The 26,650-nt window shown below is 43.9% G+C and overlaps 1 pseudogene; it reads right to left on the reverse strand.

Annotated features, from left to right (window-relative positions):
• Positions 1–5,692: 5,692 nt before the first annotated feature.
• Positions 5,693–6,619, reverse strand: LOC141167551 (olfactory receptor 1496-like; annotated as a pseudogene).
• Positions 6,620–26,650: the final 20,031 nt, after the last annotated feature.

Genomic DNA, 26,650 nt, shown 5'->3' on the forward strand with positions numbered 1-26,650 from the left:
CTAACCAACAGTGTTCACATTTCCCTAAATTAGGGCCTAACACCGCCAAAGTGGCATCAATTTCACCAGAGTAGTAGTAGTTTAATGGAGACCAAAACCTCTTTCACTACAGCCAAACCAGTAGAAGGAGACTCAATCAAGAGTCTCTACATTTACAAAAATTAGTGGCAGAAACCAACAAAGTGGCATCAATATCACTACTATAAAAATACTATTATTAGGAATGACACCTCTTCCACTACAGCCAACCCAGTATATGGAGACTCAATCAGGATTTTTCACATTTAAAAAAATTAGTGGCAGACACCAGCAAAGTGGCATCAATTTCACTACAGAAGAAAAAGTAGAATTAGGAACGACACCTCTTCCACTATAGCTAACCTAGCAGATGGAGACACAATCAGGAGTGTTCACATTTTTTAAAAAAAAATAGGGCCTAAAACCTGCAGCAGCAGCAAGAGCAGGCACACAAGCCATATCACAGACTGCAATTCCGCAAGATCAATGCAGCACACTGAAAGCTACAACATCACCTACTCTGTACAGTCTTCGATTGGGGTGCAAAAGTCCTTGGAGATCCATGACTTGTTCATCTCAATGAAAGATAGGTGGCCTGTACTTTCAGGGGACAGCCGGCTGCGCTTATCCATCATAACACCACCAGCAGCATTGAAGACACGTTCTGACAGATCTCTGGCTCCAGTGCATGACAAAACCTCCAAGGCATGACAGGCTAGCTCAGACCATTCATCCATTTTTGAAGACTAAACTGTTAAAGAGTCCAAATTCTCCCTTATGGTATTTATATTGAGCTCTAGATACTCCTGCACCATCCTTTCCAGTCGATCACCACGTATCCGACTTGTACTCTGTTGTGCTGGTGCATGAGCTGTTGTAAAAAAATGTGTGAAAGGACTCACAGAAATTGCTTCTGCCACTTACTCTGCTGCTGCTAATGTTTTAGCGTTGATGAACTGACGTGCTGGAAGTTCAAAGTAGACAGCTGCGATACACACTGTGTGCCTTAAAAGCCAGCATTAGCGTGTCCCTTTCCACGGCAGGGAGCATCTGGCAAAATTTACTCTTATAACATGGATCCAACAGAAAGGCAACCCTGTAGTAATCAATATTTCGAATCATAACTATATGGGAATAATGTTGAAGAGTCACTCATATGTCAAGCTCTTCCAGGAGGTCTAAAGACAGGCTGTATAGATGGCTGGGTAACACTGATGCTTGATTTGTCCGTCCTCTCCCGCCAACCTCGATCAACAGAGAGGGGATGATTATCCTCTTCATCTTCTGACTGTTGCTTGCCCATCATCTCTTCCTCCTCCATTTGTTCCTCGGGTCTTGCACCTTCACTAACAGTTTGTCTGGTATCACCAACCCCCCTCGATCGCAGTAATCTACTGTCACTTGGTACTAGGTGTGTGACGACAGTATGGAACTTTGAGACTTTGTTATCTCTTCCGCATCCTCCTCTTATTCTGGGACCACCATCTCCTGCTGTAGGTTATTCAAAGTCTTCTCCAGCATGTAGATGACCGAACAGTAATGCAGATGACGGCATCATCAGCACAAACTGTTTTAGTAGCCATTTCAAAACTGTGCAGAAAGGTGCAGGGTTCCTTAATCTGTGCCAACACCATAAACGTGATATGCCCCATGTCCGTACTGCATTGTCATAGGCTGTATGACTTGCCACAGTCGCTGCAACATGTGCAGAGTGGAATTCCACCCTGTCGGCGCATTGCATATCAACCTGTTAACTGCCATGGACAAACACCTCTGTATCGATGGAAGTCGATGAAATGAGGTATACGAATGACAGAAATGAGCACACAGCTTCTGTGCTTTCTGAAGCAGCTCATCCAGGCCGGGATAGTGAGGAGAAATCGCTGTACCACCAGGTTGAGCACATGAGTTAGCTATGCAAGGCACGTGTGTAAGCTCACCTCAGCGTAGGGCGGCCACAAGGTGCGCACCATTATCGCTCAAGGACTTCCCTAGATCCAGGTTCAATCCACAAAAAAACAAGTCTCTCTCTACTAAGGTCTGTCATTTGTTAGTGGAATAGGTGGTTTCCATGTTACTTGTAACACAAATGCTATAGGAAAAGTGAAATGGCTCTTCGTCTCCCAAAAGAAATCCAATGGATTATGCGTTCCAATTTCCAAATCCCTCCTGAACCCCACAGTGTGCTTAACCCACATTTAGCATCCACATGTTTGGCATTTCTGTAGTGATGAGAGTCCTCCTAATTTATGGAGTTCATGTCTCCAGGAGCATAAGCTGTGCACAATGCACATCAATGTACTGGGCATTACAATGTATGTTATTGTAGGAAAATATGTGATTCAAGAGTCAAATAGCACTCCTTCCTTCCCTAATCTCACTGTATGGCTAAGCAGTACTGTACAGCCACATATGGGGTATTGCCACATCCAGCAGAAATTATGCAACAAATTTCATTGAAATTTTTAAGCATGTCCCCATGGAAAATGTAAAAGAAGGAGCTAAAACAATATTTTTGTGGTAAAAATGTAATGATTTCTTCTTCACTGTCCAATGGTATAAAATTCTGGGACATATCTGTGGTGTTTATTTACTCACTGTACCCCTAGATGAATTCATTGAGGGGACAAGACATCTGAAAATCATTCCAGCAAAATCTGGACTCTAATATGGCACTCCTTCCCTTCTGAACTTTGCACTGTGACTAAAAAGTAGTTTTCTACCACAAATGGTATAATGGCATACTCAGGAGGAATAGTGTAAAAAATTATACTGTTTGTTTTATCCTATGAGCACTTTTACTTTTTATTTACTCAGCCCAAAGTTAAACAATTATGTGAATTGCATGAGAGTTACAAATGCTCACTACACCCCTAGATGAATTCTTCAATAGGTGTAGTTTCCAAACTGGGGTCATTGTTGGGATTCTGCAGTTTGGCATGTCAGAGGCTCTTCAAATGAATTATGGCATCAACAATGTATTCTACTCAGAATGGAGCCCCAAACTTTAAATTCTGCTCTTCTCTTCCCTTTCCATCTCTGCCGTGTGCCACAGATGAAGTATCGTCGTACTTAGGAGAAATTTCTCAACAAATTTTGAGGTGCAATTACTTTTACTTCTCTTGTGAAAATTAAATATTTGGGGTTAAAGCAACATTTTGGCTGATTTTTTTAATTAATTTTCACATCCCAATTTAATAAAGTTCTGTGAATCACTTGTGGGACTCAAGGGGCTCTTCAAATGTGGCATAGCAACCACAATCTATTCCAGCCTAAGTGGTGCTCCAAAATTCAAATAGCGTTCCATCCCTTCCATTCTCTTCTGTGTACCCAACAATAGCTTCTGACCACATATAGGATATTAGCACATTCAAGAGAAATTACACCTCAGATTGTGTGGTTCTTTTTCTCCTTCTACTCTTTGGAAAGTGAAAAAGTTGGGGTTGGAGCAACGTTTCTTGTGGAAAAAAAAATATTTTTTTATTTTCACTTTCCAATGTTATAAAAATCTGAGAATAACTTGTGAGACCTAAATGCTCACTGCACCCTTAGACAAAATTATTTGAGGGGTGTAGTTTCCAAAATGGAGTACTTTAATGGGTTTCTGCTGTTTCAGATTGTCTGGAGTTTTTTATAATTTTTTTATTTTCCCATCCCAATATTTTAAAGTTCTGTGAATCACTTGTGGGTTCTTGATGCTTTTTACATCCTTAGATGATTTTCTTGAGGGGTGTAGTTTCCAGAATAGGGTCACTTTAGTTTTTTTTTTACTGTTTTGACACATCTGGAGCTCGTCCAATAAGACATGGTGTCCACAAACTATTCCAGTCAAAATGTTGCTCCAATATTTAAATAGCCATGCGCCCAAACATTTGTTTCTGTCTATATATGGGGTATTATTGCACTCAATAGAAATTACACAACAAACTTCTTGGTCCATTTTCTCCTTTTACGTTTGTGAAAATGAAAGATTTTGTGCTAGGGCAACATTTTTGTGGAAAATAACTTATTTTGTAATTATTGTCCACATATTGTTTTAATTCCTGTGAAGCACCTGAAGAGTTAACAAACTTCCTAAATGTGGGATTGAATACCTTGAAGGATGGAGCTTTTAAGGTGCAGTCACTTTTAGATGTTTTTTTATATATAAGCCCCTTAAAGTCACTTCAAATGTGAAGGGGTCCCTATTGATATAGATTTTGTCAATTTTGTTGAAAAAAATAAAACTTTTAACCCTTCTACATTTCCAGCAAAAAAATATGTGTAAAAAGTGATGCTCATGAAAAATAGACATGTGGCAAATGTTATTTAATAATTATTTTTAGCAGTATGACCATCTCTTTTTCGGGCATAAAAATTCAAAGCTTGAAAAGTGTGAATTTTCAAAATTTTTATCAAATTTCCAATTTTCTCCTAAATAAAATCAACTCATAGCAACTTAAATTTGCCACTAATATGAAGTACAATATATCACGTAAAAACATTCTCAGAATCACTAGAATATGTTGAAGCATTTCAGAGTTATAATTACATATAGTGGCATTATCAGAATTTAAAAAATTGTCCTGGTCTGGAAAGCGAAAAGAGGCTTTGGTGGTAAGGAGTTGAAGTGATCAAAAGAGATTTAGGACACTCCTAGATGACCTCCTAGTAGAAATGCTGCCCTGTAGGTGTCTATGAAAGCAGGCAGCACAAAAGCTGTGTATTATCTCACCATTTATCATTTTTTTAAGTTTTATGACAAGAAAAAATGTAAATACAACAAGTGTGAAGTTTTACTTAAGAATAATAAGGACATGAGGTCCATCAAACAAAAGAAAGAGTAAAGAGCAACAAAAAAAAAATAAGTAAACAGTGTAACCATGAAAGTGTAGGCAATAGAGAGGTCCTTCAGGTGCATATTGCCTGAATGTAATTTTTCTATCTCACACAATGTTATGTAACTTTATGGTCATTTTCTTACTCAAGACAGATGAAAGAAAGAAACCCTGAGCCACAAAAACACAATCAGTTACTGTATTAAGCATAACCTCGCAGTCAAGCCTTTTCGAGTTTCCATGAGTGCTACTAATAGGGGAGTCAGGATTATGGTTAGGGTGTAGGACAAAAAATCCAGACATACAAACTAGAGAGTGAGGAAGAAGAATCGTCAGAAATAGCTTAAATGTCATCAGGTATCTTAGCACATAATCCAGAGAGTAGATCAATAGGAGACGCCAGAGTTAGCATACAATAATTAGTAACTGGAATGTTCTAATTATTCATAAAAGTAGCAAAACACACTAATTAAATATCAGCAAAACAAATGAACAATTGACCTGTGCATTGATGGGCCACATGACTACAAATTCAGATTGAATATGTGATCGTGCAATGTATTCACGCTGAGATATCAAATGGCAGAAGGTGACCTTCCATCATCATTCAATGGCAATAAGACAAAGCAAGAGAAGTAGAGAACTGACCATGATCAAACGTGTCACCTGAAAAGTAAAGCTGGCTCCCTCCTGGTTCATGTTCATATGGTGCTACATAAAACACAAATTCTAATAAAGCAACAAAACATGAAACTATTTTAACAAGACAATTTAGACATTACGGAGAACAATAAATGTTTCTGGCTACACCGTGTTTTATGATCCATTTCCAGCAGAGCTTATAGATCTGCAACACATCAGACAGATTGGAAAGTTTCTTGCATGGCTTTCTTAATATCTTTGTTTCTAAAACTATATATAATGGGGTTGACCAACGGAGTAAATACAGTATATAGCAGTGATAGGATTTTATTAACATCAGATGATTGTCATTTTGCTGGAAGAATATACACACTGAATATTGCAAAGTAGAATATGGAGACCACAGTGAGGTGGGAGCTACAGGTGGAGAAGACTTTCTGTCTACTGACATTAGATGAAATCTGTAAGATGACATGGACAACTTTCACATAAGAAATGACAATTATAATGCTGGGAATAGCAAAAAATGGAATACTTTGCAAATATATTGTTAGTTTTATAGGAAATGAATCAGAACAGGCAATGTCTTGTAAGGGAACAAGATCACAGAACAGATGGTCAATGATGTTTGGACCACAGAACCTTAGCCCTAATATTATTAAAATGTAAATGAATTGCAAAGAAAAACTGATCAACCAGATGATGAAGATCAACTTCACACACAATGTACCTGTCATGATAGAGATGTAATGAAGGGGCTTACAGATGGCCACATATCTGTCATAGGACATTACTGTGAGGAGAAGACATTCAGAGGCTTCAGCAATACAGAAGAAATATAACTGTGCCATGCAGTTGAAAAAAGTAATAATCATCCCATTATTCAGCACGATTTTGAAGATGTTGGGAACAATGTCTGAAATTAACAAGATGTCAGTGATGGACAGTTGTGAGATGAAGAAGTACATTGGAGTGTGGAGGTTCTTGCTGGTGGAGACCAGGGTGATGATCAGGAGATTCCCACATATTGATGCATTGTAAACTATGAGGAGCAGAGAGAACAAAAAATGTCTCATGTTATGGTTGACCTTAAATCCTAAAAGAAGAAAGTCATTGGCCAAAGTCCAATTGTTCTCCTGCATTAAAGTAAAGGCAGAATTTAGAAGTAAATTAAATTACTTCTTAAATTTGAATAAAATTTTCTTATTATACTGAGCCAGGCTATTGTTGGATTACATATATCCTACTGAATGTTTACACCAACAATTGTTTTTAAATGTACTATACTAAAACATTACAAATGGCTTCCAGAATATTCTTTCTATATTTTATAATATAATATTATTCCAGGTTAAGATAGTTAGATGAGATTTGCTTTTTGTAACACACGTTCCATCAGCCCAGGAACCGGCATACTATTACTGATGGATCTGTGTGCTCGTGTGTAACAGGGAGCTGAAGACATTCTGCTTACTATAAACACATTCTACATCTGCTATGGAAACTCTAGGCCACATGCAATGAGAAAATTAATTGGATGCAAATCTAAATCATGTTGAATCTTTCGAAATTTGATGAACCCAGAAAATTCAAGTAATTTGGAATTTCCATAGTGCAAAAGACCAGAAATTACCAACGCAATTTTACACATTACAGAAGATTGTATCAGGCAGAGAAGATTCACATGATCAGGCATGGTCAGGTGGACTATTCCATAATGCTTTATATAACCTACAACAGAACGGAGTAAGGTACCCAAGGAAGGGGTCATAAACAATGGCTGTTTGGATGCAACTAAAACATAAACTTTATTGTACATACATGATAAAAGACAAAACAAAATCTAAAAATAGCAGGTCAAATGGAGGGGAATACACAAAGAAACAGAGCGATGACCCGTTAGGTCCACATGGGATTATCTGAAAAATTATTACCTAATTTAAGGTGTATAGGTAGTGAGCACATACATGGTTAAGTCCCAATGAACTTTTAGCTATTTTAAATCTAGCCAAGTAAAGCACAAATAGAGAGTAAAGAAAGTGCATATAAACATATGATCAATATCACCCTTGATTAAAAGGTAGAGATGAGGTAAAAGCAGTGAGGGGAAGTTTAAGTGACTACCCATCTAATAGCCTATGCGACTCACCCATTCTAGAGGTAGTGACATGGTACCACTCTGAAGCCCTGACGCGCGTTTCACGTGTGCTTCTTTGGGGTGCTGTGGTTGTGTGTGTGGGGACTTTCCTTATATATCTGCCTAACCTGGTGTGACTAGGACACACACCGGTATCATGGCGCGTGTGCGTGATGACATCCTCCACTTCTGTCGCCTCATTTTCGGCCAATTCCTGTTGAGAGTGTGGGTGGGAACAATTGTTCCAGTGTTGTCAATATCCCACAATCTCATCGTACGAAATCCTTAAGAGACGCAACCGGACCAGTGGTGCACTGCGCATGCACTACTAACATTCCATAATGCTTTGCAGCTATTATATCACATGATATAGAGCAGCTAATCAGCAGGAAATATCTTAGTCTGTTTAAAAGCCAAGCTAGGGAATGCAGCAGCTATTTTGCAGTTAATCTGAATAGTGAGACAATATCACCTTACAGTTCAGCTGTAGAGATTAAAAGAGAAAGCCATAAAACTGAAGAAACTGTACAGACAGTGTGTGACATGACAACAGTGAAGAACAGTTAAGATCCGTCTACCTAAAGCCGTATATGTGGAGGTCATTTTGACATTAGTATTGCTGTGTTTGCTTTAAAGAGCTTGAATGCTGTTCAATAAAGTCTTGGGAAACCTCAGAGTACCATACATGTCATTTCAGGGCAGTTGGAAGACTAGCAAGTTACTACAAATAGATTCACAGCAAAACTTATTTTTAAAATAATTAGTCAAATCTGGTGAATTCTCATTTCAGTGTTTTCTTGTTTTATCCCAAAACTTTCATTACGTGAATTATCACTATTATTATTTGTTTCATATAAGAGCTTATATTAATACCTCATCAAACTGATTATACTTACATTCTATTGTTGAACGATAATTTAATATTAACAAACATCAACTTTTTTATTATTATTAATGAATGTAATAGGAATATTCTGATTTCATATCAATGTTGTTAAAGCCCAATAAAAATATTAAAGATAAAACAAAAACTATAATTTTCCACGAAATTAGCATCTTGGGTTAAAAACGCTAAAAAAATCCTTCATATGCAAGGATTCCAAAATGATAATTTTTTTCCTAATGTAACTCAGCCCAACATGTCCCCAGTCACAAGATATTTATTGTATTTCCAGTCACATTACTCACATTAGATATTTTCATGTTTCTGAAATCCATTTTCTAAATCTTCAATTTTTGTCCCAGGTGCAGCTGATGTGACACGGTCATTACACACAGAAAACACAGTGGATACATTACATCTATATCTACTCAATCTGGAGCTGAGATACTGAAGGGAATCTATGGAGATTGTTCTCAGTTTTCTATTGTGTCTCCTTTATTTCTCGTCATTACAGAATACAAAAATAAAATCGTCTTTAATCATTGTCAGAAATTAAAACATCAATAAGAAAGTAAAAGAAGAAGCTAAGATATATACAGTTATATGAAAAAGTTTGGGCACCCCTATTAATCTTAAGCTTAATGTTTTATAAAAATTGGTGTTTTTGCAACAGCTATTTCAGTTTGATATATGTAATAACTGTTGGACACAGTAATGTTTCTGCCTTGAAATGAGGTTTATAGTACTAACAGAAAATGTGCAATCTGCATTCAAACAATCTGCACTCCATTACCGGGGAGTGGGTCTCCCATAGTCTTTGCTTGTACCTTCCAAGCAAAAGCTGCCAAAAATTAGAACAGAGGAACTTGCTATGCTGGCAACATGGACCACGGTCACCCTGGTAGTATAGTGGTGGTGGAGGCTGATGATAAGGAGAAGAGCAAAAAACAGCTGAAATGAGGAAGCGTATACCCATGTGTGGGTGTGAAGCGGTGCACAGGAATATACCTCTCGAAATAATACAGTAGATTTGACTTTATGTTACTCTGCTGTCATTTGGCGGTGATGAGAAGTCTGGCCCCATCCAGCTCTTGTTCATTTTGATAAGGGTCAGCTTGTCAGCATTGTCAGTTGACAGGTGAGTGCGCTTATCAGTTATAATTCCCCCAGAGGCACTAAAAACATGCTCAAATAACACGGTAGCGGCAGGGCAGGCCAGGACCTCCAAGGCGCAAACAGCGAGTTCATTCCAAGTGTCCAGCTTGGATACCCAATAATAAAAAGGAACAGAGGAATCACGGAGATCGCTGGTACGATCGGCAAGGTACTCCCTCACCATCTTTTGAAACTTTCCACTCCTTGTGAGAGTACCCCGCGTCTCAGGGCCTGTAAGCTAGGCGTGTCTCAGAAAACTGTCCCAGAACATTGACAGTGTTCCCCTGCCTCTGCTTGATTGGAGTTGCTTCTCTCTCGCCTGTACGCCTTGGTTGGGCAACGAACTGTGACCTCTGCTGCTAGAGTGTTCAGATGAGAATTGTTTTAACAGTTCTGCAGCAAGTGCCTTCTGGTACTGCCCCATTTTTGTAGACCTCTCCACCTCAGGAATAAGAGAGTCAAAGTTCTCCTTGTAGCGGGGGTCTAAAAGTGTCACCAACCAGTAATGACTGTCACCCAACATTTTGACAACGTGAGGGTCACGGTTAAGGCAGCGTAACATAAAGTCAGCCATGCATGCCAGACTGGTAACGGAAAAGACTTCCATGTCCTTACCAAGATGATGACTAACCATGCTCTCCTCCTCCTCCTCCCCCCCCGTCCTCAGGCAACCCACGCTAAACTGATGATATGACAGTTGTACAGGTACTACCGACTACAGCGCATGATACCAGCTCCTGTTCCTGTCCCCCAATGCACGTTGGGATGAGATGACGCTGGGCTGTGTGTAATAGCCCGCTACGGTTTCTTGATCCATCTCATCATACTCTGGCTGCAATGCCTCCTCTTTAATTCTCTGCAGAGTGCGTTTCAAAAGTCAGACAAGTGGAATGCTGACACTAATGATGGCGTCATCACCACTCACCATCTTGGTGGACTCCTCAAAGTTTGTCAGGATGGCACATATGTCAGACATCCAGGTCCACTCCTGAGGTCATATGTGTGGAGTCTGACCTGAATATCGATGGCCTTGTTGCAGCTGGTACTCCACAATTGCTATCTTCTGCCCACAAATCCTTTGCAACATGTGGAGGGTAGAGATCCAACGTGTGGGGACATTACACACCAGTCGGTGTGCCGGAAGCTGCAAACTCTGCTGCAACACAGCAAGGGCGTCGGAAGCTGTAGTCGACTTCCGAAAATGAGCTGACAGGCGGCGTACTTTGACAAGCAGATCTGGCAATTTGGGGTACGATTTAAGAAACCGCTGAACCATGGTTAAGCACATGAGCCAGGCATGGTATGTGTGTGATCTCGCCTCACCTCAGAGCCGCCACCAGGATACGGCCATTCTCACACACAACCATGCCTGGATGTAGGTTCAGCGGTCTCAGCCACAGATCTGCCTGCTATTTCACAGCTGTCCACAACACACAAGCAGTGTGAGGTTTATCATCTATGCTTTTGAGCTTCAGCACAGCCTGTTGCCACTTGGCTCAGGCAGTACTGCAATGCTTCCAGCTTGTAACTGATGTGGTGATATCTGAGGTGGAGGCTGAATATGAGGAGGTGGAGGAGTATGATGAGCTGGAGCTGTACACTGTGGGGGCAACTCTGACTGACATATGGCCCGCAATCCTCGGTGTGGGGAGGTTTTGTTCCTTCCCAAGGTTCGACTGGGTCCTGGCTTCCACTATGTTTACCCAGTGTGCTGTCAGGGAGATGTACCTTCCCTGGCCACAAGCACTTCTCCACGTGTCCATTGTCAGGTAGACTCTCCCAGTAACTGCGTTGTTTAAGGCACGGCAGATGTTTTGGGACACGTGCTTGTGTAGTGCGGGGAAGGCACACCGGGAAAAATAGTGTCAGCTGGGGACAGAATACCGAGGGATGGCCACCGCCATAAAGAATTTTGTCTTCATCAGCCTAAAAGGCAGCATTTCCAACGCAAGCAGTCATGAAATGTGCAAATTTAGGACTTTGGCCTGTGGGGCGTTGGCTGAGAATTTGCGCTTTCATTCAAAGGTCTGGGAAATGGACAATTGAACGCTGCGGTGGGACGTGGATGTGGACGTTGATGTTGTTTCTTGAGAAAATGCCATAACAAGTGAAGACTGGGAGGAGGGGGCATCTTTGCACGCAGTATGGACAGGGAATTTCCTTGCACGCACAACAGAGGTTTCTCTTACACTCACAACAGCGGAAGAAGCAGTGGTGACACCCGCTGACACTGGTCGTGGACCCTGGGGTTTGCCCCATAAAGTCGGGTGCCTGATCATGCTGGTGGTGGTCAGTCTGGTAATTTTCTCACTCCTGCTTATGCTGGCCTGACGTATGGTACAAATGGCCTTTTTGGGGTTATCAGCATAGTTTTTAAAAAAATTCCAGACTCTGGAAGACCTACCGCATGTACTGGCAACGTTCCTCGTGTTCGTGTTACGGGGAACGGTTGCCCGCCTTCTGTCTGTAGCCACCACACTGCTTCTTCCTGCCTGTTGGGGTACTCTGCCTCCCTCCCCCTGTCTGCTGCTGGCCTCTTTCTGTGTGTCCTCCTGCCATGTTGGGTCAGTTACTAGATCATCCACCACCTCCTTCTCTTCCCCTTCCGCACCACAGTCCTCCTCCTCACTTCGTGGCAATTGTGTCTCTTCATCGTCCACCTCTTATGACAAATTGCCAGCGTCACATTCCTGTGACTGTGGCTTTTCAAATATTTGGGCATCGCTACATGGGATTTCCTCTTCCACCACTTCAAGCGGAGCAGGCGAGGGGCACAAATCTGGAAATGGACCAGTGAACAGCTCTTCAGAGTGTCCAAGTGTGGGATCAATTGCTGTCTGACGACACTCGGCATGGTGGGAGGAAGGAGCATCAGGGTGAGGAGGAGTATGCGGTCGAGACTCACGGCTACTAAACCTTGACCGTGTTGAAGACAGACAGGAGGTGGTGGTGCCCAGGTGACTTCAAGTATTATCTGCTATCCAATTAATAACCTGTTCACACTGATCAGTTCACAATAGTGGTGTTGTTGTGTGCTTCCCTAGTTATTCGGTCAAGAACTGGGAGCGAGTAGATGTGGCTGTTGGTTGTGGCACATTTTCATCTTGACCACGGCCCCATCCTCTGCACGCTCCATCACCAGAATGTGCAGTTCCAAGTCCCTTGCACTCGCCTTGCCCATTGTAAATGAAGTAAAATAGCTTACACTCGCACTATCAATGGCAAAAGGGTAATAAAAAGGAGATTAGAACCGTGAAAGAGGAAAACCACAGTTCTAGTTCTCTGGCCTACACCAGAATCTTTTAAAAGGATATATTTTTGTCTGAACAGTCAGCGAGACACTCAAACTGTTTTTTTTATGTAAAAAAGGCAAAAAGGTGGATTACAACAAGATTTGAACTGTGGAAGAGGAAAATCACAGTTCTAGTTCTTTGGCCTACACCGGAATCTTTTAAACAGATATATTTGTGTCTGAACAGTCAGCGAGACACTCCAACTGTTTTTTTATGCAAAAAAGGCAAAAAGGTGGATTACTGTAGCATCGGCATCTCTGCCCCCTGCCTGCCAGAGACGCCGTCCCACTCACCTCCACGCTCCCCGCGCTCCCCGCTCTGTGTTCTCTAGCGCTCCTCTTCCTGCTGCCAGGGCGCGCAACTTCCCAGGCACTGTGCTTAGGGCACGCGCCCATTCTCCCACCCTCTAAAAGGGGCCGCGCGCTGTCCTAAGAGTCCCCGGCCCATAGTCGGAGGTCCTCCCATATATAAGGTACCTCCTCCAAAATTGAGGTGCCCGAGCAACAGTTGTCACACAGTATACTTACCTTTGCTTCTGCCCCCAGGTCCCACTGCTAGCCTGAATAGTCCTGCCCACCTGCCTGTTACCTGCCTGTTTTCTGCCTGTTACCTGCCGTGCCTGCCAGCCCGCTTACCTGGAAGCACCTGCCTGTTACCTGCCATGCCTGCCCACCTGCTTAGCTGGAAGCACCTGCCTGTTACCTGCCGTACCAGCCAGCCCGCTTACCTGGAAGCACCTGTCTGTCACCTAGTTACACACCTCTGGGTCCCTCCTTGCACCGCAGCACAGAGGTTCCACCAGCCGGACCCGTAACAGTTTGCTCGGGCCATGGAACCCGGTGGCCCCCAAGCCCCCTCTCTTATGAACCTGTACCAGGAGGTATCTCGTCAAAGAGCCCAAAAGGAAACCATACTGAACTTCCTGCAGACTGTCAACTCCCGTGTGGGCACGCTGCCTGTCCCACCATGAGCTGCTTCGAGTCGTGTGACTCCCGCTCCGGCAGCACTGCTGCCGACCAATACTACGGCATCTAGCCCAGGTCCCCGGCTTGCTACGCCTCCTCGTTTTGGAGGTGACCCCGTCTCATGTCGAGGCTTTCTGAACCAATGCACGCTGCACTTTGAACTGTTGGCACATCAAATTCCTTCCGACCGGGCCAAGGTGGCGTTCATCATGTCTCACCTCACCGGGGAAGCATTGGCATGGCTCAACCCCCTATGGGAGAGAGGGGATTCCCTGGTGTCTGATCTTCTGGCTTTCCTCTCTGCCTTCCGGAAGGTCTTCGACGAGACCGGGCGAATAATTTCTACTGCCTCCTCCTTGCTCTGTCTCCGCCAAGGGAGTCTCACCGTGGCCCAGTATGCCATACGTTTCCGTACCCTTGCTTCTGAGCTAACCTGGGGTAATGAAGCCCTGGTGTCTACCTCCTGGGAGGGTCTTTCCGGTCGGATTAATAATGAGTTAGCCGGCCGGGACATTCCTACCACCTTGGATAATCTGGTGTCACTTGCTACCCGGATCGACATCCGTTCCCTGGAACGTGCCAAAGAGACTACACGGGAGACAAAGTTTCCTCGCCTTGCTCCTACTTTCCAGAGACTTGCCCCTCAACCAGCTACTCCCTGGGCACACTCGCCCGAAACTATGCAGATTGACCAGACCAAGATGGTCAAATCTCGCCCAGAGTCACGTCGAGCGAAGTGGAGCTGTTTCTATTGTGGCAGTAAGGAGCACTTCATCCGTTCCTGCCCGGAGTAGCCGGGAAACTCCAGTGTCTAGGACCACTCGGAGAGGTCGTCCTAAGCAAAAGTAAACCCTCTCCGTCCCTGACCTTGTCTGTCTCTATCTCCTGGGGAGAGAACCGTCACTTTGAAATTGCTCACCTGGACTCTGGGGCTGCTGGAAACCTCATTTCCCAGTCCCTGGTAGAGAGATACCAGATTCCCACCAAACCTCTGGCTGAACGATTGTCATTCGCCTCCGTGGATGGAAGACTCCTTCCAGTGACCATCCTGCTTATCACTGAACCTATAACCCTGCAGGTAGGAATGCTGCACTCTGAGAGGATCTCCTTCCATGTGCTCTCCGGACTCTCTCACTCCCTATTGCTAGGTCTACCCTGGCTCCAGAGACATGAGCCCGTGCTGAACTGGCATTCCGGTGAAGTACTCTGGTGGGGGCAGGATTGCCATAGGACCTGCCTGGTTCTGGTTCGCCCGGCTCGTCCTTCTCCTACCCTGGACAATATACCCGGTCTACCAGCACCTTACTGGTCCTATGCAGATGTTTTCGATAAAATGGAAGCAGAGGCACTGCCACCTCATTGGCCATATGATTGCCCGATCGACCTGGTAGCTGGTGCCACTCCACCCCGTGGGCGTATTTACCCATTGTCGTTGGCCAAATCTCGGGCCATGTCAAAGTACATAGAGGAGAATCTGGCCAGGGGGATTCATCTGGAAATCTACCTCCCCGGCTGTAGCCGGATTGTTCTTCGTCAAGAAGAAAGATGGTTCATTACGCCCCTGTATTGACTATAGAAGACTCAACCAAATCACGGTAAAAAACAAATACCCCCTTCCGCTCATCTCTGAGTTGTTTGATCGATTTAAGGGAGCTAGGACCTTTACCAAGCTAGATCTACGTGGGGCGTATAACCTGGTCCGGATCCGTCAAGGAGACGAGTGGAAGACGGCATTCAATACCCGGGACGGTCACTATGAATACCGTGTGATGCCCTTTGATCTCTGCAATGCTCCCGCCGTCTTCCAAGAATTGGTTAACGACATCTTCCGTGATCTTCTTTACTCTTGCGTGGTGGTGTACCTGGACTATATCTTGGTCTTCTCTCCTGATCTTCCCACACACTGGAGGGTTGTTCGTCAGGTCCTGCTTAGGCTCAGGCAGATTCACCTCTATGCAAAATTCGAGAAGTGCCTCTTCGAACAGACCTCTCTTCCATTCCTGGGCTATGTTATCTCACAGACAGGTCTAAGAATGGATCCTGAGAAACTCTCTGCTGTCCTAAAGTGGCCACGTCCGGAGGGGTTGAAGGCAATTCAGTCATTCCTGCGCTTTGCCAACTACTATCGTCTCTTCATCCCGCAATTCTCTTCCCGGACTGCTCCCATATCTGCGCTCACCCGTAATGGAGCAAATCCCAAGGAATGGTCGCCAGAAGCTGAGGAGGCCTTCCTTCCCTTAAAGCAAGCCTTCTCCTCTGCCCCTGTGCTGCACCGTCCGGACAGCAGTGAACAGTTCTACCTGGAGGTTGATGCTTCCTCTTCCGGAGCCGGAGCAGTGCTCACCCAAAAGTCTTCATCCGGGAGAATGGTAACCTGCGGCTTCTTCTCCAAACTCTTCTCCTCGTCTGAGCGCAACTACTCCATAGGAGACCGAGAACTGTTAGCCATTAAATTGGCACTGGAGGAGTGGAGTTACCTGCCTGAAGGGGCTCTATACCTGGTGATAATCTATACGAATCACAAAAAAACTGGCATATCTCCAGAATGCCCAAAGACTCAAACCGCGTCAGGCCCGGTGGTTTTTGTTCTTCGCCCGTTTTGACTTTATCCTACATTTCCGCCCGGCGGACAAGAACATCAAAGCCGACGCCTTGTCCAGATCCTTCCTGTCCTCCGATCAAGAAGAGGAGCCTATGCACATAATCGACCCCTCCAAAGTGATGAATGTGGCCCCCTTGGATCCGACTCATCTTCCACCAAGTAAGACGTTTGTAGTGGTACCAGTTCGTGAGAAGGTTCATCATTGGGTCATTCATCTAAACTAGCCGGCCATGCTGGCCAAAAGAAGACCTTCCTGCTCATTACCCGGCATTACTGGTGGCCTACCCTGCGCAAGGATATGGTAGACTTCATCTCAGCCTGTTCGCCCTGTGCCCGCAACAAAGTTCCCAGACATCTTCCAGCCGGTCGCCTCCTGCCTCTTCCCGTTCCTGCTGCCCGGTGGCAGCACATTGCCATGGACTTTATTACTGATCTCGCTGTTTCTGCCGGTTGTACAGTCATTTGGGTGGTCACCGACCGCTTTTCTAAAATTGTCCACTTCATCCCTCTGCCTGGTCTCCCATCTGCATCGAAGTTGGCTAAGGATTTCTTCCGTCATATCTTCGGTCTCCATGGCCTACCCCTCCACATTGTGTCGGATTGAAGGGTTCAGTTCACCTTATGTTTCTGGAGAGCTAGCTGTAAGCTGCTGGATGTCACCCTGGATTTCTCCTCCGCCTACCATCCACAGTCCAATGGCCAAGTGGAGCGTATCCACCAAATCCTTACCAGCTGCCTCCAGCACTTTGTTAACGCTCACCATACCGATTGGGTGGAGCTCCTACCATGGGCCGAGTTCTCCTACAACAATCATGAGAGCAAATCTACTTCTAAATCCCCATTCTTCGTGGTCTATGGTCAACTTCCCCGGATTCCGTTTCCCATCTCTGTCTCTGTGGACAACCCTGCCGCGGAGGCTCTTGTCAGAGAATTCTCCACAATTTGGGAAAATACTACACTGTGTTCCAAATTATTATGCAAAAAGTGTTTAGGAGTGATAAGGTAAGAATTTTTTTGTTTGTCAGTTAAACTCAATGATGGTGATGTGTGTCAGGGCTCTTTATATCACTGTAAGCAATTGCAGACACCTGTGCTAAATAGTTTGGCATGTGTGTCCAATGAAAGGCAAGACTACTTAAGAAGGCTGTCCCACATTATTAAGCAGACTACATTTTCTGGCAAAATGGGAAAGAAAAAGGATGTATCGGCTGCTGAGAAGCAACAAATTGTGGAGTGTTTAGGTCAAGGCATGACTACAATCAACATTGCCAAGACACTTCATCGTGATCATCGCATAATCAAGAAGTATGTAGCTGATTCACAGTACACACGTATGCGTGCTGATAAGGGAAAATTGAGGACTCTTTCCTACAGGCAATTATGTCAGGTTAAAAGAGCAGCGGCAAAAAAGCCTTGTCATAGCAGCAGACAAGTTTTTGAAGCTGCTGGTGCCTCCAACGTCCCCCGAACAACAAGATGCAGGGTCCTTCAGAGGTTTGCAGCTGTGCGTAAGCCATCCTGTCGACCTCCTCTATCCACTGTACACAAGCAGAAACGGCTCCAGTGGGCCAAACAATACATGAAGACTGAGTTCAAAACTGTTTTGTTCAACGATGAGTGCGGTGCAACGCTCGATGGTCCAGATGGATGGAGTAGAGGATGGCTGGTTGATGGACACCCCATGCAAACACGGCTACGGCGAAACAAGGAGGAGGTGGAGTAAAGGTTTGGGCTGGAATCATGGGGAGAGAGATTGTCTACCCCTTTAGTATCCCTGAAGGGGTAAAGATGAACTCCATAATGTATGTTGAGTTTCTCAAACAGCACTTCCTGCCATGGTTCAAGAAGAAGAACCGTGCATTCCGCAGGAAGATCATTTTCATGCATGATAATGCACTTTCTCATGCTGCACATAACACATCTGCATCTCTGGCTGCTATGGGCATAAAAGGGGACAAACTTATGGTGTGTCCCCCGATGCTCCCCTGACCTCAACCCTATTGAGAACCTCTGGAGCATCATCAAAAGGAGTGTCTATGATGGCAGGAGGCAGTTCACATCTAATCAACAGCTCTGGGAGGGTATTCTGTCCTCATGCAAAACAATTGAAGCAGAAACCATCCAAAACCTAACAAATTCAATGGACGAGAGAGTTCAGAAGCTCCTTTCAAACAAGGGGTCCTATGTGCAAATGTAACATCACCTAGAATAAAGTTTTGAGTTGAAAACTGTTTGATTTCAGTTTGTAATAACCTGCTAATGCTTATAATTTCAAAAATGACCATTTTTTTGTTCTTTATTAAAATGAAAAGATTGAAAACTCTGCTGTGAATAATAATTTGGAACATGCATTTTGAGTGCAGTTTGAGTGTTTTAATTTTTTAAAAATATACTGTTATCATAGGCAGTTTGTACAAAAACCTTTCAATTGTACTCTAATAGTTATTTGACTGGAAATTTATAATGACTGCAATTCATATAGGTAATTTGGGAAAATCTGAGAAAATATTATTTGCATAATAATTTGGAACACAGTGGAGGTCCGCACTTCTTCAGTCCTCCGAGCGGATGAAGAAGCATGTGGACAAGAGACGTCTGGATCCACCTCAATTCCGCCCGGGAAATGAAGTCTGGCTCTCTTCCAAACATGTCCGACTCAAAATATCCTCCTATAAGTTGGGTTCTTGGTTCATCGGTCCATTTGAAGTTCTCAAACAAATCAACCCAGTGGCCTACAAGTTAAAACTCCCTGCCACCTTACGGATTCCCAACTCCTTCCGTGTATCTCTCCTCAAACCAGTTGTGTCTAACTCTTTATCCAACAATCCAGGTACTCCCACTGCTCCGGTTTCCGCTGAGGACGTTTTTGAGGTAGAGAACATTCTGGCCACTAAGAGGGTAAGAGGAAAGACCCTTTTTCTGGTGAATTGGAAGGGGTTTGGCCCAGAGGATAGAACTTGGGAACCCAGGGAGAGCATTCATAACCCGCTTCTTCTTGAAAAATTCCTTTCTGGCCTAAAAAAGAGGGGGCGTAAAGGGGGGGGTACTGTAGCATCAGCATCTCTGCCCCCTGCAAGGCAGATATGCTGTCCCTCTCACCTCCTCTCTCCCTGCTCTCCCCGCTCTGCGTTCTCCAGCACTCCTCTTACTGCTGCTGGCGTGCGCAGCTTCCCGGGCACTGTGCTTTGGGCACGCGTGCGCGCTCCCTCCCTCTTAAAGGGGCCACGAGTGCCGTCGTAAGGAGTCCCCGGCCAATAGCCAGAGGTCCTCCCATATATAAGGCACCTCCTCCAAAATGGAGGTGCCCGAGCAACAGTTGTCGCACAGTATACTTACCTTTGCTTCAGCTCTCAGGTCCCACTGCTAGCCTGACTAGTCCTGCCCGCCTGCCTGTTACCTGCCTGTTACCTGCCTGTTACCTGCCGTGACTGCCAGCCCGCTTACCTGGAAGCACCTGCCGGTTACCTGCCATGCCTGCCCGCCTGCTTACCTGGAAGCACCTGCCTGTTACCTGCCGTACCAGCCAGCCCACTTACCTGGAAGCACCTGTCTGTCACCTGCCCGTTACCTGTCGAGCCTACCCGGAGGCTCCTGCCATCACTTTCCGTGACCACCCGCCAGCCTACCTAGAGACTCCTGCCATCACTTGTCGTGACCACCTGTCAGCCTACCTGGAGGCTCCTACCGTCATTTGCCATGACTACCTGCCAGCTGTGCCCATCTGCTATACCGGTCAGTCCCTGCCTTCTGTACCGTGAGAGTCACCTGCTCCCTTACAAGGTCATCCCCAGAGTAGCACCTGATCCCTCTGCTCGGATCCTCCCTGATCACAGAGTCGATTGAGCTGCTGTACGACCTTGGTCACTCCGAGTTGATACCTAGTTACGCCACTCTGGGTCCCTCCTTGCACCGCAGCACAGAGGTTTCACCACCCAGATTTGAACCATGGAAGAGGAAAACCACAATTATAATTCGTTGGCCTACACAAGAATCTTTTAAACAGATATATTTGTGTCTGAACAGTCAGCGAGACACTCAAACAGTTTTTTTTATGAAAAAAAGGCAAAAAGGTGGATAACACCCAGATTTGAACCGTGGAAGAGGAAAACCACAGTTCTAATTTCCTGGCGTATACCAGACTATTTTAAATAGATATGCTGTATTTGTGTCTGAACAGTCAGTGAGACACTCAAACTGTTTTTTTTATGTAAAAAAGGCAAAAAGGTGGATTACACCCAGATTTGAACCGTGGAAGACGAAAACCACAGTTCTAGTTCTCTGGCTTACACCAGAATCTTTTAAACAGATATATTTGTGTCTGGACAGTCAGCGAGACACTGAAACTGTTTTTTTTTTTATGTAAAAATGGCAAAAAGGTGGATTACCCCCTGATTTGAACTGTGGAAGAGGAAAACCACAGTTATAGTTGTCTGGCTTACACCAGAATCTATTAAACAGATATATTTGTGTCTGAACAGTCTGCAAGACACTCAAACTGTTTTTTTTTATGGAAAAAAGGCAAAAAGGTGGATAATACAGAGATTTGAACCATGGAACTGCAAAACCACAGTTCTAGTTATCTGGCCAAAACCAGACTCTATTAAACAGATATATTTGTGTCTGAACACTCACAGATACACTCAATTTTTTTTTTTTTTTGGGGGGGGGAGGGAAATACCAAAAGTTAAATAAGACAGGTATTTGTACAGTCTCACTGAGGGAAAAAAAAGAGGATTTAGATGAAAACAAAAGGATTTTTCCTGGCCCCTGAGACCTGGGGCTAAGTCTAGCAATTTTAGCAGCAGAAGCACACAGGACTGTAATGCAGTGTTTGTTGATATAACCACTGTGTCTCCTATACAGCCTGCCTGCCTGCCTGATATCTGGGATGGATACTAATCCTCAGAAGGACTGTTTGTTTGATTTGGCAGGCTTTAGAGACCCTACACTAAGTATTTCACAGTATAAATCTCTCCCTAGTTCAGCTGCACTTTCCCTACACTGTCTGATCCGGAGCTACTGTGTCCAAGATGGCAGTGCCCGGTTTTAAATACTCGAGTTGGAGCTGTGCGGCCAGCCAATCACTGTAATTCCCACAACCAACATGGCTGCGGCATTACAGTGAATATGTGGCAATCCCTGCATGTTCTTTGGCTCTGTAAAAAGCGCCAAACATGCCGGGAAGAGACCTGAGCTCCTGCCCGAGTAACCCGAAAATTCTCGGTGCTCGCTGAACATCCCAAGTAGTGAGATGCTCGGGCGAGTACTGAGCAGTGTCGAGCATGCTCGCTCAACACTAATTGTCAGAAATTAAAACATCAATAAGGAAGTAAAAGAAGTAGTTAAAATATATAAGAGTAAAATAAATAAATGGATAAAAAAAACAATCACAGATCTATGATCTACCAAATCTGGAATTATTGCATATCATACTCGTCTCTATGTATAAATGGTGAACTGAAGTGTGTAACAAACTCTCCTACATCCAAGACTTTTTCCGTTCATATTCCTTTAACCTTCTGACTCTTACTGAAACCTGGATAAAGCAGTTGGACACCACCACCACTGCTGCTCTCTCATATGGTGGGCTACATTATTCTCATACCCTGTGACATTACAACAGGTAATGTGGAGGTGCTGGTCTTCTCCTTTCAACAAAATGCATTTTTCCTTGACACCTAATCTCCTCAATCCAAGATTGCAGGCTCACACCACCGATCTCAGCGCTGATGATCTGGCTAATTTTTCAAAAGAAAACTTTTTGAACATATCTGACAGGAAATTTTCTCCCAATCCCCTAACGCTATGCATTCTCCTCCCACCTGCGCTGCATCTAGCACATTTGCTGTCTTTGAATCAGTCACGCAAGAAGAAGTGACTTGGCTCCTTGCATCTTTGTGCCCTCCAGGCTGTGTAAGGGCTATTTGACCAAGAAGGAGAGTGATGAGTTGCTATGCCAGATGACCTGGCCTCCACAGTCACCAGACCTGAACCCAATTGAGATGGTTTGGGGTGAGCTGGACCGCAGAGTAAAGGCAAAAGGACCAACAAGTGCTAAGCATCTCTGGGAATTCCTTCAAGATTGTTGGAAACCATTTCCGGTGACTACCTCTTGAAGCTAATCAAGAGAATGCCAAGAGTGTGCAAAGCAGTCATCAAAGCAAAATTCTGCTACTTTGAAGAACCAAGAATATAAGACACATTTTCAGTTGTTTCACACTTTTTTGTTAAGTATATAATTCCACATGTGTCAATTCATAGTTTTGATGCCTGCAGTGTGAATGTACAATTTTCAAAGTCATGAAAATACAGAAAAATCTTTAAATGAGTAGGTGTATCCAACTATTTTTGTTCTGTACTGTATATATATATATATATATATAAATATATATATATATATCCAATATATACTGTGTATATATATCTGTATACATATATATATATATATATATATATATATATATATATATGCATCTGAACTAACAGTCTGAGGGATAATCCAGTTGCATATAATCAGTGCTAGTCAGGCAGGCAGTGAATGTTATGGTACAGCACAAGAGGGTCCAATGAACATCCTGTCTGCTGCTTCTGTAATAATTGCAAATATTTCTAGACATAGCCCCATATATCGGGGCCAGGGTAATTTTTTTTATCTTAATCCAGGTTATTTCCTTAAAAAGCAATCCAGACTACAACATTTTTCTCCTCCATTTGCTTGTCAGCACTGCAGAACAAAGACAATTCTGTTCCATATTTTAGCAATAAAAATCCAGAAATTTGAACTGAACGTGAAAAATATTGGCCTCCTTTTCCATTCTGTTGCAGTGTCTTGGTCAAGCTATTCACATTACGTCTCTGTGTAGAATAATATTAGTAAATTACAGGCCTGCTGTTTAAAACTGTGGTTCTCTGTCAGAAATGTCACCTATAAGACTGTTCCAAAATCAGCAAATTCTTCCATTTCCATTCTTTTGCAGTGTGTCTGTCAAGCTATTCATTAGTGTTGAGCCACCACCGTAGTGTTCGAGTTCGGTTCGTCGAACAACGGCGAACACTGTTAAAACCAATGGCAGGCAAACAAAAACACATAGAAACACATAGAAAACACCTTCAAAGGTGTCCAAAAGCTGACAAACTGCTCAGAAGACCCAACTAACAGATGGAAAAGTGACAAGTACATATAGTCATGTGAAAAGAAAAGAGGTGGAGGAGTAAAAGGAGGAGGAGACACAGATATAATCATGTCATGCCCTTCTAAAATCAATAAAGGCTGGAGTAAAAATCTAAAATCAGCCTACCAACACCCAGACGTCGTGACAACAAAATTTAAAAAAAGAAAAATCTTTAGGTAGAATGGAGGTTCCATTCAGAATACTTTCCTTACAAGACGTAGTGGTATCCCCGTTGGGAGTCGTACCAAAAACGGATCCCAATACATTCAGACTAATCCACCATTTGTCATATCCAAGGGGCAGGTCAGTAAATGACAACATCGATGCGGAACCAGGTACAGTAGTATATACTGTACCTCCTTTGACAAGGCAATCAGGTGGGTCAAGAAGTTGGGAAGGGGCACACTAATGGCCAAAACAAACATTGAGGGGGTGTTCCGGTCTACCTACTACTAGTGATGAGTGAGCACTAAAATACTCTGGTGCTCCAAGCTCGGGTCGAGCTCATTGGAATACTCGGGTGCTCGACCCGAGCAACGAGCCCAATGTAAGTCTATGGGAAACTCGAGCTTTTTTCTGGCGGTCCCCCCCGGCCGTCAGCAGAAGGTAAAAAATTGCCCAAATCGAAGGGAACAGTGCACAATTAAACATCAGGCAGGCAGTATATATAGGCAGACAGGCAGACAGGGTATATAGGAGGATGAAAAACATAGCAGGGCACTTGGAACACACTAGTGCCCTCCGATTTTCATGCATCCGTCTCTTTAAAAAAGCCGGCCGGCAATTCATCAGTGGCATACATCTGTACCCAACAATTTAGAACAGAAAGAATAGAGCATCACACATAGATTGGACAGATAGAAACATGTCAGTCACATATATAATAAGTACAGTGACAGAGTTGGTTACTGTACTTGTTATTTAGTGTTAAAATAAAGGATTTATTAAAAAAAATAAGTGTTTTTGTCTCTTTAAAAAAGTCGGCCGGCAATTCATCAGCGGCATACAGCAGTACCAGACAATTTAGAACAGAAAGAATAGAGCATCACACATAGATAAGATAGATAGAAACATGTCAGTCACATATATAATAAGTACAGTGACAATGTTGGTTATTGTACTTGTCATTTCATGTAAAAATAAATGATATATTAAAAAAAAATTGGCGTGGGGTTTCCTGTAATTTTAGTCTCTAGCGGAGGTTAAGCAGATGGCTGGGGCAGATGTTCGAAGCCTGGGAAGGGGGGTAATACCCACGAAGATTCCCAGGTTACTAATATCAGCCCCAAGCTGAATACCTAGCTTTTACTAGCTATTAAAATGGGGACCCCAAACAAATGACGTGGGGCCCCCTATTTTAATAGCTAGGAAAGGCTAGGCAGACAGCTGGGGGCTGATATTAATAGCCCAGGAAGAGAGCCATTAATATTGGCCCCCACCTAGGCTAGAAACACCAGCCGTCAGCCGCCCCAGAAATGGCGCATCCATAGGATGCCCATTCTGGCACTTAGCCTCGCTCTTCCCACTGCCAAGCAGCGGTGGCAGTGGGGTAATAGGGCTAGGGTTCATGTCAGCTTATAATGCCAGCTGACATCAAGCGCCGGTTAATAATGGAGAGGCGTCTATAAGACACCCCCATTACTAACTCCATAGTGAAATTGAATGTGAAATAAAAACACCAACACGCAGAATAAAGTCCTTTACTTGAAATAAAGACACAATTCTTTAATGTTCTAAATTAAACTCTACTTACCATCACGCCCATTCCAGCTGAAGCCAACGATCTCCTGCAATAAAAGTAAAATAATAAACCAACCTCATACTTACCTTTCCATGGTTCCCAGGACAGCTTCAGCTCTGCTACACTGACATGACAGGCTGGACCGCAGCAGAATGCTGTCATCCAGCTTGCCATGCCGCAGACACTGAGAAGCTTCTCAGTAAAGCTCCTCAGTGTCTGGTTGTGACAGCATCCAGATGAGCCGAGTTCATGTCCAATGAACTCAGCTCACCTCAAGCATGTCACTGACAGTGTGGGAGAATTCTCCTGCGCTTCCGGTGCCGGTAAATGACGTCACCGCGTGAGCAGGAGAATTCTCCCACGCTGGGATGGGATTGAGATAACAGGCTGAATGGTAGCAGAACGCTGCCATCCAGCATGTCATCCTTCAGAGACACTGCAGAGTGCAAGCATGCCTGCGATCCGCAGTATCTCTGATGGATGGCAAGCATTATAAGCTGACATCAACACCAGCCCTATTACCCCACTGCCACCGCTACATGGCAGTGGAAAGAGCAAGGCTAAGTGCCAGAATTGGCGCATCCTATGGATGCGCCATTTCTGGGGCAGCTGATGGCTGGTGTTTGTAGCCTGGGAGGGGGACAATATTTATGGCACCCTTCCTGGGCTATTAATATCAGCCCCCACCTGTCTACCTACCTTTGCTAGCTATTAAAGTAGGGAGGACCCCACGACATTTTTTTTTGCGTCCCCCATTTTAATAGCTAGTAAAGGCTAGCTATTCAGCTGGGGGCTGATATTAGTAGCCTGGGAAGCTCCGTGGGTATTACCCCCTTCCCAGGCTTCAAACATCTGCCCCAGCCGTCTGCTTAACCTCCGCTAGAGACTAAAATTACAAGGAACCCCACGCCAATTTTTTTTTTTTATAAATCATTTATTTTAACACTAAATGACAAGTACAGGCACAAACACTGTCACTGTACTTATTATATATGTGACTGACATGTTTCTATCTATCTAATCTATGTGTGATGCTCTATTCTTTCTGTTCTAAATTGTCAGTTAATGCAGTATGCCACTGATGATTTGCCGGCCGGCTTTTTTAAAGAGACGGGTGCATGAAAACACTATTATTTTTTTTTAATAAATCCTTTATTTTAACACTAAATAACAAGTACAGTAACCAACACTGTCACTGTATTTATTATATATGTGACTGACATGT

This window comes from Phyllobates terribilis, unplaced genomic scaffold (assembly GCF_046119375.1).
Source record: "Phyllobates terribilis strain yellow unplaced genomic scaffold, ASM4611937v1 Scaffold_11__3_contigs__length_659146591, whole genome shotgun sequence".
In the NCBI taxonomy this organism is placed as follows: domain Eukaryota; kingdom Metazoa; phylum Chordata; class Amphibia; order Anura; family Dendrobatidae; genus Phyllobates; species Phyllobates terribilis.